Consider the following 17,164-nt stretch of genomic DNA (forward strand, 5'->3'; position numbering starts at 1 on the left):
AAAAATTTGCAAAAACTGAAAATTAAAGAAAACGAAACTATTAAGTTTACAACTCTAACTCAACAACGAAAAATGACAATACAATTCGGTGAATTGCATCTAATAGTACATCTAAAGCGGACAAAATTAATGTTTCACATGAATATAAAAAAAAATTTAATATGGAAATACAGCTTTTGCAGAACCCTTGTAACGAACGTAACAAATTCACGTATAAAATGACATATAGAATTTGTCCGCTTTGAATTATCTAATGGATGCCATTTATAGAACCGCGATATCTGTCCTTGATGCAGAGCTATGAATTTGTAAACTTCGAGCTTCTACTTTTTTCAAACGGTCGAATATTTGAAAATCTTTTCAACAAAATTCAAGCCATAAATCGAAATTCCGCTTCCAACTGTCACTATAATTTAACTTTCTCTCTCAAATGCAACAAATTTCATTAAAATCGGTGAAGGGGTTATCTCAGAAAAATGTTTTTGCGTTTTACATGTATTTGAATAGGCTGCGTCGGAGTTTGGCCCTAGCTAAAGCTTCCTCTTAATGCGAACGAATGAATGAATGAATTCTGGCGTCTTATTTGCCAAGACCACGATTTGATTATAAGCCGTCCGTAGTGGCCGACTGGGGATTAATTTTGACCACCAGAGGATCTTTAACCTGCCCCCACTGAACGAAGCACGGGCGTGTCTTTTTTTTTTTTTTTTTTTTTTGTGCACTTTACCACCGCCGAAGTGCGGCCGCCGCGGCCGGGATTCGAGCCCAGGACAAAATATTCATGTGTCAACACGATCCAGATTTCGGTCCTCAAGAGCCATATTAAAGGCACTATAATCTTGTATTTTTAGGTGGGAGCGAAATATGATACATTCATTTTATCAGTATTTCGTGCCACCCTATTTTCTGAAAACCACTTACCAAACAATAGCATTTCCCCAGATATGTCTTGCAATGAAGAGAATGAGTCGGCTGATTAAACTAAGGCTGTGTCATCTGCATACATTAAGGCTTTTTACAACATAAGTGCGTGCGGTAAATCGTATATGTATTGTGAAAAAAGAAGAGGCCCTGAAACGGAGCTTGTGGTACCTTGAATATGTCATCGGTAACAGCGGATTGACGTTTATTAATTACTGCTTGTTTTGTTAAGATAGCTATGGATGAATGGAAGCTCGTTTCCAACAACCCAAAAATGTTTCGTTTTTTTTTTTAACAGTACGGCGTGAGAGGTTGTATCTAACGCCTTTATTTTAGCTAGAAAAATTGACACGGCAATGTTCTGCGTGTAGCGCACTTAATGGACAGCTGAAGTGTTAAAACTGCGGTTCACGTAAATATACCTGCGACAAAGTCATGCTGCTGCGGGCAGATAATCCTATTGTTCACAAGAAATGAATTGAGCTGCAGTACAACAAATTTTCCCGCATTGTGTTAACTTTCTACAAGCAGAAATTGGTCTATTGCTACTCGGATGGTTCGGTTAACCAGTGTTTTACACAAGGGCAGTTTTTGGGACTTTCAGTAAATGTGGGTAAGAAATACCGCTTATTGCATGGTTAAGCACGTCACAAAAGGACATGCATAAGACTGCAATACTGTTGTTCAAAATCCTAACCGAATACCGTGAAGTCCGGATGACTGATTTTCGGCCAGTGTGGCGGCGATATATTTTATTTCATGAAGCGTTACTTCACGAAAACAATTGCAGTATACAAAATACATATATACGCCAACCACGTAGGTATTTTCCTAAACGAATAAGAGCAGGCTACGTCCCTTTTGAAGCGCTTTCGACGCTTCCTGAACCCTGTTTGTGGGAACTGCAAGAACATGCTGCTTACGTATATTTCCACTAATTTTCGAGACGTAATGAATAAAGTCATACGCAATTTGTGGGGACGGCCAAAAATAAAAATACTCAGAGTTCGCAGACAGCGGCGCGACAAGATTCTCGTCTCAGAGGTGACGCGCGGGCTTCTCGGTATTGCCACTAGATGGCGCAGCGGGTCCATAAAGAAGCGCGAGAGAGCAGCCCTGTTGCCGAATGACACCTTGACGCGTTTCTCAGCGTTACCACGCACCGCCGCTCCATGCATTTCGCAGGCCACTCCTAGGCTTCCCGGTAGCGGCGCTAGATGGCGCCGAGTGCTCTATAATGTATTGTTCCTGTATTGGCCTCGAGCTCCACCACTGGGAAAGCTGGCGCCACCGTCGGCGTGACGTGCTAGGAGGGATCACGTGGACATAGCGGCCGCGTCGGCTGCTTCGGGCGCGCCGAAGCGAGCTGAAAACGAGTTTAAATTCCCTCGTACGCTGTCATCCTCATTTAGTGGCTAAATTTTCCCGTTTCGAGTGTCTCCTTTACAACGCTTCCAAGCACTACAATAGGTAGTGGCTGTCTTTGAAGGAGCGCAACATGGTAGGCTACTGCTCGGTGCCGCAGGGCCGGACGCACGTAACGGAGGCCGATGTCAACCTTATTAACACGCACCCGCAGGACAAGAAGCTGCGTGAAGCTTGGCTCGCGAAACATAAAACCGGCAAACAGTCATCGGCTACAACTCGGGTATGCAGCAAGCACAAACGCGAGGAAGGTTTCTGCTACGGCGCCCGGTCTGCGATGTTCTGAAAACGCGCACTGAGACGCTCACTCGAGTCCGCTACCCGACTAATGTCATGACGGTTTGATCTATGAACTTGTCGATGCTATAGATACTGGCAAGTTCAGTGGAGTGGAAAGGCAGCGGTAAGAAGCACATTTAAAAAAAGCATGGCATATGGTCATGTTTGTGTTATGAATTAATGCACTGCATTACAAAAAAGGAGCAGCGGGAAATTGCACGCTGAGAACACCGATAAACATACAGTGCGACGCAACTCGAGAAATAATATTGAAAGGTCAAAGAATTTAGAAGAAAAAAAAAAAGATTGAATCGTCGCGACGGCACATCACAGTATCCGTAGGCGTCGAAGTCTCTACAATGAAATTATTTTTGCACAGCTCTGATAGCGCCCACGCAACTATGGTTGCTTGTATACTGTCAAATGCTCATATTCTGCGGCCTAAACCTCATGGCACGGTGCGAAAACGCGCACGCGGCGAAAGCGAAACAGTGCGCGGACAAGCAGGCAGACGCGCAGTCGGTCGCTGCGAATCTGCGCGATCGCTGCATTGAGGCTTCGTTCTATTACGCTCCACTTAGTTATACAAATACTATACACTGTAAAAAAAATTAGGCTTACATGAAAGAAAATTTGCTGGTAATTTGTGACCGAACACTCTTCCGTAAATTAAGAACGGTCATTTCCGTAGAACAGACAACTGTAAAAGAGAGACCGTAATACAAGATACGAGTGCTTCTGTATCTAGAAAACGGAAGACTCTGTATTCTGAATCTGTACTATAACCATTAAAGTACGGTGCTTCTCGTATTCAGAAAACGGAACACACTGTATGCTGAATCTGTACTATAACCGTTAAAATACAGGTGCTTGCCGTATTCAGAAAACGAAAGACTCCGTATGCTAAATCTGTACTATATCCGTTAAAGTACAGGTGCTTCCCGTATTTCATCTTGCAGAGCATATCCATTATTCGAAGAATGTGCCGTCGGGGACAAAATTGCCCAGGACGTGCGAGAGTCGACCGAATTCGTGTGCTATTTGCTGGGATCAGCCGTGCCACCATCTGCGTTCGGAATGTGCATACGTGACCCGCTGTTTTCAGCGGTCTTGAGCAGAAATGCAATTTGGTCAACGCTCGCACTTCCAGGGTACTTTTGTCCACGATAGTACATCTCCTTTAATGCAAATGTCATGAAGGCAGCTCATAGTGAAAGCAGCAGGTCACCATTGAGAAAATTGTCTTGCCAACACACTGACATGGCTGCAGAGATAAAACACTTTGCACTTTGTGATATGAATGCACTGCATAGCATATATACAAAAAGGTGCAACATTTCAGTCCTCAAGTTCTTAGATCACAGAAGCAACTTTATTTTCTTCAATCACTCGTCTTGCACTTCTTCCTGGTGAAAGTTGTTCTTGACTCCAAACGCTTGCAAGGATAAACTTGCTGCTGTTAGGAGAAACAAATAGTATTCGTGAATATCCATCCTAAAGAAAGCGGCAAAAAAGTATAATCACAGAACATGACAAAGCAGTAACTTCTGTGTTAGAAAAACGTAAGTAGATCAACATTGTTGGAACAAGGGATGTTGCTGTAGCCAACATTTCGACATAGGTGCTTGTCATTAGGGTAGCAAATGTTTTTCTTGGCTGTGTTGTTTTGGATTGTGCATATCTCACTGGCCCCTAGCCTCGTTGGGGGAGAAGTAACTGGTGCATATAATAGGTCAAGAGAAACCAAAGTGTTAAAATAAAGGAAGCAAGGGTGTGCTTAGCAGTGGTGATTGTGATGGAGCGGGTATGAGCAATGCTGTCAGTACTTGCCAAGAGTAGGGGTGACCAAAACAGAAAACGATGTACACATGTAAACAGTCATTACTCCAGTAGACCTAATCTTCCCAGAAGACAAAATAGGTATCAAGATAAACAGTTTGCACTTTTGGAAAAGGAAAACGAAGAATTAAGGAAAATAAATTTTGTATCAAGATGCATCTGGTTAAGATCACTGCAAATGGTAAATGAAGGCACATTATGAATATATATTTTGTTGAAAGCTGATGAAGAAAAGATATATTAACCAAATATTAAAAAATAGGGACATTAAAATTAAACTGGGTATGACCATAAAACAGTAAAGAACAGCCTGTGGAAAAAAATGGGATGGATAATATAACCAGGTGCAAGATTGCAAAACGTCGAGCGCTGTTTATATTCATGCTGCTGTTGACGGCTTCAAGTTTCTGTCTTCCTGTGGAACCTTTGTCTTACTTGAACAAGGAAATGGGTCATTTTTTAAACAAGCCAGTTCAAATGCATTTCAAAGCTTCAGCAGTGTTATAATGAAAGAAAATATTATGGTCAGTTCTCCTGGGTGTGCTTTCATGCACCAGTTATTTCCACCGGTGTAATTTCAAAATTTAATGGTCTAAATGGACCTTAGCTCCTGGCAAACCATTAGCTCGTCCTTTTTCAACACAGATGCCTGCACATTATATGTGTTGGCAGGAGTGCTAGCGAACTACATTATACTTGTTGCCGCAACCAAAGTGAAACTTGGTAACAGTGATTGAAAAAAAAAAAACAGCATTCCACAATACTGATTCAAGTCATCTGGAAAAGTTGCTTAAGTTAACGTACACCCCCTACCCGACAAGACACAATTATTCACCACACTGACTCTCATGGTGTCAACCATGCTATTACAACACTAGGCATCAAGTGAGGAGAATTAGAGGATAAGAGGGCACAATGCTTTTTGTTAGAACATCAAATGTGCTTTACATAAATGCTACATTCCAACTAACAAAGGAGCAACCGGTTTGTGAGATAGTGACCAATGCATACGAAAGCTAATGACATTCTGTGCAGCAGAATGTTGACGATGAGGTGTTATGCGCACAAGTGCACTCTTTCACACAAAATGACATCCTGCAATCAAACCTTGTGCCAACATTAGAGTTTGAAAAATACCATAGTGGAAAGCAATGAGTGCTAAATTTGTTGAAAATTACTAAAAATTATTCGATTATTCATTCTCCTTACTGTTCGTTAAAGATTCACAGATTGTTCCCTACGGGTGCTGTAAACAGGCACCCTGCTTTTACAGTGGTAGCAACAATGATCTGTGGCACAGACAAGAATGAATGCTCATGAAGTTTATGCAAGAGTATACCCTACAAATTACACCCCATTTCACATTCCAATATGGTAGAAGAGGAAGACGAAAAAAACTACTTTCTGGTGGTGGATGCATACCCCAGAATAGAAGAAACAAGTGTACCCGAACCATTGCTGCTGCCGATGCCTGTGCACTAGCAGTTACATATAATATGGCAGTTACAATTGTTTTTCCACAAGCACTGCAAGCTGCGGCCAGTTTACCAGTACACAGCTGTAATAAATTTAGGGCAAGCTAAAGCTCTCTAGTGGATTTATCTCATATGACACAATTGGAATGCAATATTCTGCAAATAAGTGAAGCACGATGTGCCATTCCATACAATGAAACCCCTTTAAGAATCTTTGAACACTTTTGAAGAACGCTTTGGAGTGCCCCTTCTGCCACACAACAATAATCGTTATCTGCCTTGATGCGTTTCCTTTCTTGAAAACGCCACGCCCGCTACTTTGCTGTCGGGAATGCTATCATGCTGATAACGCGCATGCCGTTCGTTACTGGAAAGCACAGGGCTCGCAGCGTTAAAGAAAGGAAATGCATAAAGGCAGATGACAATTATCGTTGTGTGGAAGAAGGGGCACTTCAAAGGGTGTAACTCTGCCTAAGAGTGTGGGCCGTGACGAGGGAAAAGAGTGTGTTCTGTGTAAAGTAGTGCACCTGTATAACCTAAAACTTTGGAGAATGCATTTAGTATGAGCTGGGAAGGTTCCTAATTTTAATTGCACACAGTAAAAACCTCCATGCAGTTTTGCAAAACGCAAACCCCCTACCTTTTTGTTGTTCAAACGTAATGACACGTAGGGCCATAACATGTACATTATGGGTTTCGTTCCCAAACAATCAAAGTGAATAGCATCACCCTAAGTGTTATGTGCCTTCTTGTTAGTGTCGAATGCTGCGATCGGCAGAGAAACGGATTTCTGGAGCAATATAATGTATTAGGTACTGTGATCTCAGTTCTTTCACTGCTGTTTAAGCATTATCGGGTCTTAAAGTAAAAAAACGAGGAACAAATACATGCATATTTTACGTCACAACCCTCATAAGTATTTAGTAGTCTGGATTATAAAGGATTCCAGATTTACAACACAGGACAGATTTTATTCCACTGAAAGAATGGCATCATGCCAATGATTCTGCATTTGGTGCTATATTTATTTGTATTTAGTTCAGTTGGAATGTGTGTGTATCGTCAGCGATATCGCTTGACATGTTTTAGATTGACTGTTTTCTAAATTTAGGCAAATTCGTATTCGCAAATAACCTTGAATGACACCAAGAACTTGCTTAGCAGGAGTATTTCTAACATTTGCAAGATATGAGGCTCTTGAATGCATATCTAAGCCTGGGGTACACGCGGCCCCCTAATCGCATCAGCAAGTTTCTGGAACTCATCTATGAGGTTTCTTATGATGAATGTAAAGTTGCTTGAACGGAAGAAATAGGGAATTTATAACAGGTGAATTATGCAGCATAAGAATGATGTCAGCAAGAAGCAAGCATCAAGAAGCACTGTCACTCAATGTGCATAGACTATAAAATGCAAGAATTATTTGGGATGATTTAAAATTCTGGCATTGGAACGAAATGTCTTTTAATCTATATATAAACTCTGATTATTCGCTCTACTACCACTACCTTCATTAGAAACATTCATAATCATTATCCTATCTATGCCACATCATCCTAGCTAATATTCAAGCCTTCATAAGCTGCTTTTTTTACTGCTAATTCTCTGTGGGAAAGAGGTGTCCGTATGAAGACCATATCATATGCTTAATACCCGTTTTTTTATAAATGATAAGGGAAAAACTTCACACCAAAAATGCATTGAGCTTGAGCAAGTTCTGCGTTTGATGCTGTTGATTCTTTTTTCCCTTTGCCATCATTGACCCACCTGGTTAGCTAAGTAGACAGAAAAGCTGCAGGAGAAAGGTGGGGGTGCCAAACCAGACTTGTGCCCCAGGGGACCTTTTCACGGTCACTGGAGGAACTGCCTGTGGCCTCGGCATCTTCCTTGAGGGCCATGGCCATGTCTAAGAAACCTTGTCTCCACAGGCTGCACAAAGAAAGATAAATTGCTGAGCTAAGTCTTTTTCTTAAAAGAATCCATTTAAGTTGTATTCGTGGCTTTGCACCACAAAACTGACACATGACTGGCCACTCAAGACACTTTATGTGTATTCGCAGGCTTATTCCTTGGAAAAACACTTTTATGTAGCACACAATGAGTAACAGTAACAAAAAAGTGTATCAGGAGGCTTTCATATTGCTCTACAACTTTTCATTGACACATTTCATTTAATTATTTGAGATATTTAATAACTAATTAAGAATTATGTAATTAGGCAGAATGCACAAAATAATCAGAGTATCTCCAAGCGATGGCAAACATTACCTTCATTTTGTCTAGTTACATCGCATTTACATATTTCTAAATCTTGGCGCATGATAGTTAAGACACCCTGTAGATCAAAAAACAATATTAAAATTTTCATAATCATCTCTTGCGTGTTATTGGTGGCTATGGCTGCTTCAAGTTATTCTTTCAGTACGGTAGAAGCAGTTTTGAAGTGAAATTGTTTTGCATCGAGGGCATGTAATCTAGACAATCAAGCAAAAGGTCAAGTTGTGTTTACTATTCAGATGTTTAACTAAGAAGCTGCAGGAAAAGGAAACAGGACACAACACCTAATAAACAATGCAAAATTTGAAAATTTAAACTGAACAAGAAACCAGTTTTTGAAAACACAGAAAAAAAGCCAGCAGCTTACATCGAATACACCCTTGCTATGTACTCCAAGTGAAGTTGTTACCGCAATGCTTGGGCACCATATGAACGTAACAATCAACAACTTCGAGCAGAATATTAACACCACTAAATGAACTGGCCTTTGAAGATTCTTGATCTGAAATCCTCAACGACTTGTTCTGGCGTTTAATCTATCAAGCTCAATCTGTATTCTCAAAAGCTGGCTCTCGGCCATAATTTCTCTAAACGCAACATCAGCTTAAATCTCAAGATATGGTTGACCTGTAAATAAAGTGGATAATGCATGGCAAACATCATGAACTCTCTTACATGTTAACCAGAGGGTTCACTCATGCAGCCATGAAATTGTGATGCAGACACGATATATTGAAGCTGGTTTTGTGAAGTGTTTCATGCTTCCAAGGCTTCTTCAGTTGTGAAAGCTGTCTCCACTAGCTAAATAGGCGATGATAATAAAAAAAGAACTTCAAAATGCTCACAATACGTTGGCCATTTGCAAGTAAACAGCAGCCTTTTTGAGCGCCCAGGTTGCCTGGTGCAAATCTACTATGCCACAGTACTTGCGTTACCCAGTACCAGCCACTTTAAAATGCAGTGTTCAGAGCCCTTTCCCTCTGTTTTTCTGCTTTGGAAACAGTTTAACATGTGTTCAGAAGGCGTCGAGAAAGGGGACAGAAAACACTGTGCACCACTGATTTCTAACATGTTTTGCTGGATGCAGCACACCGCACCAGATGCAGGTGAAGCCAGTGGAAATGTGATGTCATGCAGTCGCTTGTCCTGGAAGCAGGGCATATGGTGGACTAACTAGTGCGTGCGATCAGATAATATTGCTGCCGAAAAACTTTTCTTTGTGGTTTTTCACATTTTAGGAGGTCTCTACATGTCTGGTAAGCACTTTTATGACAATCTGAACCCGTATACGATAATGTTCTCTTACATCAAGTTTTTTCTGATTTACCAGTGTTTCCATTGCACGCCACTTATGTTAACGACACTGTAGACACTACAATGGAAAAATTCTGGACACCTCGAAACACTGCTTGGGTAGTTTATGGCACATCAGGCAGGCATGTTAGGGGAAGAAATGCCACACACCCGTGCAACAAAGTGCTGCCGCAAAGTTGTGAAGCACCAACTTCCGGGACAAGGCCGGCTTCAGTCGAGGGCGCTCGATGTGCTGTTCATCCGCTGTAGTAGAGATCAGTGGCGTGGACCCTTTTATACTGGCTGTCTTTTCTGGTCGGAACCTTGGCAACAGCTTCCACCATACTTTTTTTGAACCTGCAACATGTGCAGAGAAAGTCACATCACTGTGCGTTGATTGTATGGCTTTATTGTTCTACACATTCTATCAAATCATTAAAAAATACAGTTCACACATTTTTACTACTGTATATAGACAGTCTAGTTGCTATACACGCGAAACATTACCATTCCTCTGACAGAATGCAACAATTGAAGCGTACACTGTAAAGCTACACTAAAATTTAAATTGATGTGACACCGTATGAGCATACAGTATGCGTACTGTATGCTCTAGCCCTGTGTCAAGTAAAAGTTAGTTGTCAATCATTTATGGTGTATTTCTACTTATTCTGGGTCATCAAACTGTACAATCAATGTTCCAAGTTTACACATTGTTGGCTTTTGATTGCCTATGTGATCCGTTTCCTACTTACGCATGCAGTAATTCCACTGTAATAAGGAAAAAGAGAACAGGAAATGCCGTGATAATCTTCCACATTTGATGAGGGCAGGAGCAATGGCCAATAGCATGTGGTTGAAGCTACATAAATACTCAGTTTTCACACAGCTTAATTATTCAGCAAGTAATAAAGAGCTATCCTGTGCACCTCTGCATGACCAATAAGATCCGACTACTTGACACTGCACTAAGGCTGCCGCTTGGTACTGTTCGGCAGTTCAGCTTTGGTTTTCTGATATACAGAACTGTTTAGGTACCAGTAGTTTACTTTGCGATAAAATGGAGCTTGGAGCACTGGTCATTTGCACATAAATAATGCGACAGCAAATATAACACAAGGGTAGGAATATGGGTCTCTCGGAAAAAGTACATACACATTATGATTCTAATGTGATGTGATGCCACAATGAAACAGAAAGCAACGCATAGAAGTGGACGGCGCTTCCATGCCACCAAGGTTATTGGACAGACAGTACTTAAGAAGTGCCCGCAACACAATGTGTTGGCGGGCTAGTTGGTGTGAATCCATAAATACTTTGTTAAGCGCAAAACAATGGACACAAGAAAGACGACCAGCACAAGGCGCTACACTCAACTGACATCACTTTATTGTGTCGCTCCTTTATAAATAGTAGAATCTAGAAGAACATGCGCAGTGAGCACCATGTGCAGAGACCACCAACAACCAATCACAAGAGCGTACTCATGCGACGGGATCCAAAAAACCATACTAAGCACTGCACAAGGTTAAAGAAGGCACACTAATGCACTGTGACCCCAATGACTGTATGAAGAAAGCTTCCAATAACTCTCGGGCGGTGGTATCACAGCACTTTTTCAAAATCGTAGTATCACGAAACATGGCTTTGCACTTCCATATTTTACAATGTTGAGCCAAATGGGAACCTGTGCCTGTTGGTATGGATCGATTAGGTTCGCAATGTTTCGTGATACTACGATTTAAAAAAAAATTACCGACGATTACGTTACTTCCTAATGCGAAATGTGAGCGCAGCAAATAAGCTGTTTCACCTTTTGGATAGATTGAGGCAAAGAAATCGAACAACACATGTATGCGCTATCACATAATTTTTTTTTTTATTTTTCACACGTATTCCTTTAACAAAGACTCCACTAACAGTTCTTGACAGTCACGAAGGAAGCTTTGTGGTCGGAGAAATAGACTGATATATGTTCGACTTGGTACACCAATGCTTGATTCTCAAAGACGAGATCTCGGTGGAGGGGTGTTTTTGTTAATTCACTCTTCTCTTAAATCATTTATGCTAGATCTTGATACCTACGATGCTGAATCAATTTGGTGCTCAGTCACCCTACCTGATAACTCCTCATACGCTGTTGGATCATTCTACAGACCACCGAACTCAAATTTAAAACTGTTGCAATCTTTGTTTGACATCGTTTCGGAGGCATCCCGGCAGCCTATTTTGCTTGCGGGTGATTTTAACTTACCTGACTTGGAATGGCTAGAAGGTGATTGTGTATGCAAAGTTGACAGCCGTATTAACCTAGAAATGAAAAACATTGTAAACACCTTCGGACTGTTACAGTATGTCAATGCTCCAACTCGGAATAGTAACATTCTGGACCTTTTGTTCTGCAGTTCACCTACCCTTATTAGCTCGGTTTATATAATACCAGGAATAAGTGACCATCACGCCGTCATTGCAAACATTACAACAGATATTAACCGATCAACGTCACCCACTTCAAGGAGAGTTTTTTTCTTCGAAAAAGGTGATTATCCTAGTATCTCCCAGGAGCTCCTCGATTACTTGCCGGTTTTTGAATGTCTTGCTGAGGATTACGACATCCATGATTTATGGCAGGTATTTAAAGATAAACTGCTTGAGCTTACGGACAAGTATGTTCCAAGCATAGACTCCACCAGACTCAAGAAACGTAAGAAACCCTGGGTGAATTCGCGTATTCTCAGAATAATTAAAAAAAGAAAGAGAGCATTTAATAGATACAAAAAAACTAAAAGTATGAATCACATAAAAAAGTTATCTGAAGTAACACAGGAGTATAAGTTTACTATAAAAAATACGAAGGAAGAGTACTTTAAGACACTCAACGACAGAATGAAAACTAATCCTAAACATTTTTGGAGGTTTTTAAAAGGATGCGGATCAGATTTTGTAGGAATAAATGAAATTGTTTGTAATCAACAAATAATTACAGACGATATTGAAAAGGCAACGTGTTTGAATACATATTTTCAATCTGTCTTCCTACCTAAATGCAATCATAGCTCTACACCACAAGCAAGCAGATTTCCTTTAATGGAACAAGTTGAATTAAGCGTTAGAGGCATCGAGGCACTCCTAAAGGTCATAGATGAAACCAAAGCAAACGGTCCGGATGGTATATCTCCACGTATACTAAAGCGGTGTGCTGCACCTATCTCGATGTACCTTTATTTAATCTATGTGAAATCGCTATCCACAGGACTCTTACCTAATGATTGGAAAACCGCTCAAGTTGTACCTATTCATAAAGGGGGTTCGAAAAGAGATGTCGCAAATTACAGGCCTATCTCACTAACATCCATCTCGTGCAAGATCATTGAGCATATTATATATGCTGAGATAATGCGTCATATAACAAATAATAATATACTGATCAAAGAACAACATGGGTTTCGGAAAGGTCTATCTTGCACAACACAATTAATTGAATTTTATCATGAATTGGCACTTGATGTTGACGAGGGAGGACAAACGGATTGTGTCTTTTTAGACTTTCGCAAGGCTTTCGACACAGTGTCACATCCACTTCTTCTTATTAAACTTAAGATGTTAAATATTCACTCAAGCGTACTCGCTTGGATTGAAAATTATTTGTCTCAGCACCGACAATGTGTTGTTTTGAACGGCAAAAGCTCGGCATACGCTGATGTGACGTCAGGAGTCCCACAGGGCTCAGTCTTAGGGCCACTTTTGTTTTTACTTTATATAAATGATATCTCTGTTGGTATTTCTTCATGTATACGGTTGTTTGCCGACGATTGTGTTGTTTATAGGAAAATTAAGAGTGAACAAGATGCTGCCATGTTACAATCTGACTTAGAATGTATTAATACTTGGTGTTCCACTTGGAAGATGAATTTGAATTTAAAAAAGTGTGTTCATGTATCTTTTACAAGAAAGAAGAAACGGATTGTAAATCTTTACCAGATAAATAATACCCTGATAAAAAACGAACCTATATACAAGTATCTAGGTGTGACGCTATCATCCGACTGCTCATGGTCTGCTCATGTGGATGAAGTCATTGTAAAAGCTGGTAGGGCACTCAATTTTATTCAGAGGAACTTGAAATGTTCACAGCCGAACCTGAAGAAAACTGCTTACCTAACATGTGTTAGACCAATCTTGGAATACGCCTGTGCCGTCTGGGACCCCGCGCAAAAGAACTTGATTGATAAGCTGGAAAGAATTCAAAACCGAGCTGCTAGGTTCGTCCTGGGGCGGTATGGGCGGAGAGAAAGTTGTACTAAAATGAAACTTGAATTGAATTGGGAACTGCTTTCTTCTAGACGGAAAAAGTTGAGACTGAAGTTTTTATACCTCATATTTAATAATAAGACTGGAATTAGTAGTAAAAGCTACTTGAAAGAACCACATTATATTTCTAGGCGTAATGACCATTCACTTAAAATCCGCGAATACCGTGCCAGGTCGTTCTTGTTTGCGGATTCCTTTTTGTCAGAACTATTGTGGAGTGGAATCAGCTGTGTGAAGAGCAAGTGTGCTGTACGAATGAAGATTTGTTTTTTTCCCTGCTGTAACCCCCCTGCTATAACGCCTTCGGGCAATGCGGGGTAATTCTTGAATAAAGAATATACAAGTGCCTCGCGAGGTTGTCACAGCCGTGGGGGAAGCAGAGGCTAAGCGCCGCCGCCGAGAAGACCCTGCCGTTCGCGCCGCCGAAGCGGAGGCTCATCGCCGCCGTCGAGAGCAACCAGCAGTAAGCGAGGCTGAAGCAGAAGCTCATCGCCGCCGCCGAGAAGACCCTGCAGTTCGCGCCGCCGAAGCGGAGGCTCATCGCCGCCGTCGAGAGCAACCAGCAGTAAGCGGAAGCGGAGGGGGGCGGCGTGTACACCCAGCGGCAAACGATGGGGGCAGAAGCGCGCGCAGCAAGCGGACAACACGATAAAGGGAGGAGGGAAGAGATAGCAGCGACTGACTGATGCCGCTGACGGCGATAGTGAGTCAACCCCAGCTATCCGCCACACAAGAACAGGGGGGGGGGGGACCCTTTCCTCCTCTTTCTGCATGGCGGCGACGGTGTTCTATGCAGTCACGTTATCTTGACTCTCTAGCGGCGTCAGCGGCATCCAGCGGTATCAGTCGGTCGCTGCTAGCGCTGGGGGGATGAAAGGGGGGCGGAGCTGGTTACGAGGCCGACGACGACGCCGACGACGACGCGAAACCCAAGAACGGACGCCAAAGAGCTGCGCTCTAAAAAGCCGTGATACCACCGCCAGAGAGTTATCGGAAGTTTTCTTCATACAGTCATTGGGGTCACAGTGCATTAGTGTGCCTTCTTTAACCTTGTACAGTGCTCAATATGTTTTTTTTTGGATTCTGTCGCATGAGTGTGTTTTTTTGATCAGACGTTCGTGGTTCCTGCACATGGTGTTCACAGCGCATGTTCTTCTAGATTCTGCTGTCTACAAAGGAGGGACGCAATAAAGTGATGTCAGTTGAGAGTAGCGCCTTGTTCTGTCGTCTTTCTTGTGTCCGTTGTTTTGTGCTAAAAAAGCAATGATGTATTCCTTGTGTGTGTTTGAAGACGGCTCCACACGCAGTAGCGATTCCAGTATTGCTGCCCAGTGGTTTAGCTCGCCGCAGTTTGAAGTGCCACAAAACATAAGGAGAGAAACCTGCATTATAGTCTTGTTGCAAACAAGAATATAACGTGAAGTGCATTCTGAGGCCAGAAACTATAAAAAAAAATTTCATGATGCACCGCTGTGCAGGGTTTTATAGCAAAGTCAAATACATTTAGTGTAAATATCACACTATGATGGTGCACAATGGTGGTAATCTGTAATAAAATAAAAGGTGCCTTAATGTTACAACAAAAGCTGACATTACTTAATAATAGCCCTGTAAAATTTAGCATGCAGGGGCACCGCTAGGTTAAACAATAGTGATGTATTGTCTATGTACACAAGTATCACCCACGCATTTCTGCCATTGTCTAAATGGCATAAATGAATGGGTAATACTTGTATACATAGATATTACATCTCTATTGTTTAACCAAGTGGGTAAACTATGTCTGCCTGACACAAGATTAGAATTAAACCATAAATTATATATAGTCACCCTAACAGTAACACCTCATTTGTACTTCACAGTAAGTAGACGCCTGTTGATGCCAGGCTCCCCCAATGCTAAACTGTGCTGCATGCTCTACAGAGAAATTATAGTGGTATCACTCAACTCTGAAGCAATTCAGGACTGCAGCACTGTAGAAGACATCTACAAATGTCCTATTTCATGCATAACAGCCTGAATTGCTTGCACATCTTCCCAAGTGCAAATTAAAATTTCTTCTTGTTTAGCATTTTTGCCTGCTAGACCACAATCCAATGTCATCAATATATTAACATATTACCTCAAAGAACCTAATTTGGCTTATAGATTAACACCTTTGCATACTGCCACAGCTGCACTCTGTCATATGCGTTGCAATCATAAAGGAGTGCTGGTCCACCAGCACTCCAATGTCACTAACAGTGATCACCTACACAGCTAAGTAAATGGTCATGATTCAGCTGGCAAACAGCTAAGAGAAAAAAAAATCCACTCACCTTGTGAGCTACAATACTGCAATAACTTGAGAGAGATGGACCCACTGCAGGCAGCAGACCTCTTCTCAGCTCCAGCACAACAGCTAATTGCCTTCCAGTAAAATAAAAGGATTGATTAGCAATGATAAGTTACCTTGTTTTTGCTGAATATCAATACAATCTGACTTTCATGCATACACACTCTCCGCTTTAGTAATACAACTGAATTATTCGTCAAATAAAAGAGTCTATGATGATACCATTCGCTTCTCTTGTATGTCCAAATTTTTTCGCACTGATACCCCGTTTACTGCTTGCTTACTGACGCGAATGCCTTGACTGCCCAGACATCATTCGAAGCCACAAGTCTTGCTGCACCGCAAAAAGTTGCACCGAGGAAACACAGCAGGGCAGCCAGAGCAAAGAACTTTTTTTCTGGTCACAATTAAAACGTGCACCCAAGCAAGAAAGTAACGATCACAGGTAGTGAGCGACTGCTATTGCCTCGAACGTTTATTTCCGTATTTTAACAGAAGTTCTTGTATCGGATACAGTATGCTCTCAAGCCAATACAAGCGTCATTGCAAGAGCTCAACTGAACGCAGTTTTATTCTACGCTTTTAACGCGAGTGAACAAAAGGTTAGAAGTACTTCACGGAATTTGCGATCGAGCCAATCGCGCTACGACTGGAATCGATCTGAAAAGATAGGGGGATCCCTTTCCCCATTCATGCGTCATTTTTGCCCTAAGACGTTGCATAGTGGTCTTTTGAAACACTATTTCTGTTCGCGACACCGGCTTACCACACATCATTTTAACACCTACGTTATGCAAACCAAATAAAATGAAAATGGGCTTACCTCATGAGCAAGTTACGAGCGCGCGTAGACTGTTGAACACCCGTTGAGAGCAAGCAGGCTATCCGTGTCCAAGCGCATACGTGCACCCAAACACAGGACAACTTCTTCGATGCCGCAGCGTGCAGAGTTTTGTACACGAAGTGAAAGACATCCAGCGCAAATATCTCCGCGCGATGAGGGCAAATG

General features: G+C 41.7%; 1 long non-coding RNA gene across 1 annotated transcript; it reads right to left on the minus strand.

Moving 5' to 3' along the window:
* Positions 1-3,975: 3,975 nt before the first annotated feature.
* On the minus strand, positions 3,976-16,222 carry LOC142566686 (uncharacterized). Its single transcript, XR_012825099.1, has 4 exons — positions 16,139-16,222; positions 9,681-9,866; positions 7,707-7,868; positions 3,976-4,081 (listed from the first exon to the last, which is right to left on the minus strand). It is a non-coding gene; the product is annotated as an uncharacterized LOC142566686 (long non-coding RNA).
* Between the last annotated feature and the right edge of the window lie 942 nt (positions 16,223-17,164).

The sequence above is a fragment of the Dermacentor variabilis genome, unplaced genomic scaffold (assembly GCF_050947875.1).
Source record: "Dermacentor variabilis isolate Ectoservices unplaced genomic scaffold, ASM5094787v1 scaffold_13, whole genome shotgun sequence".
Taxonomy (NCBI): domain Eukaryota; kingdom Metazoa; phylum Arthropoda; class Arachnida; order Ixodida; family Ixodidae; genus Dermacentor; species Dermacentor variabilis.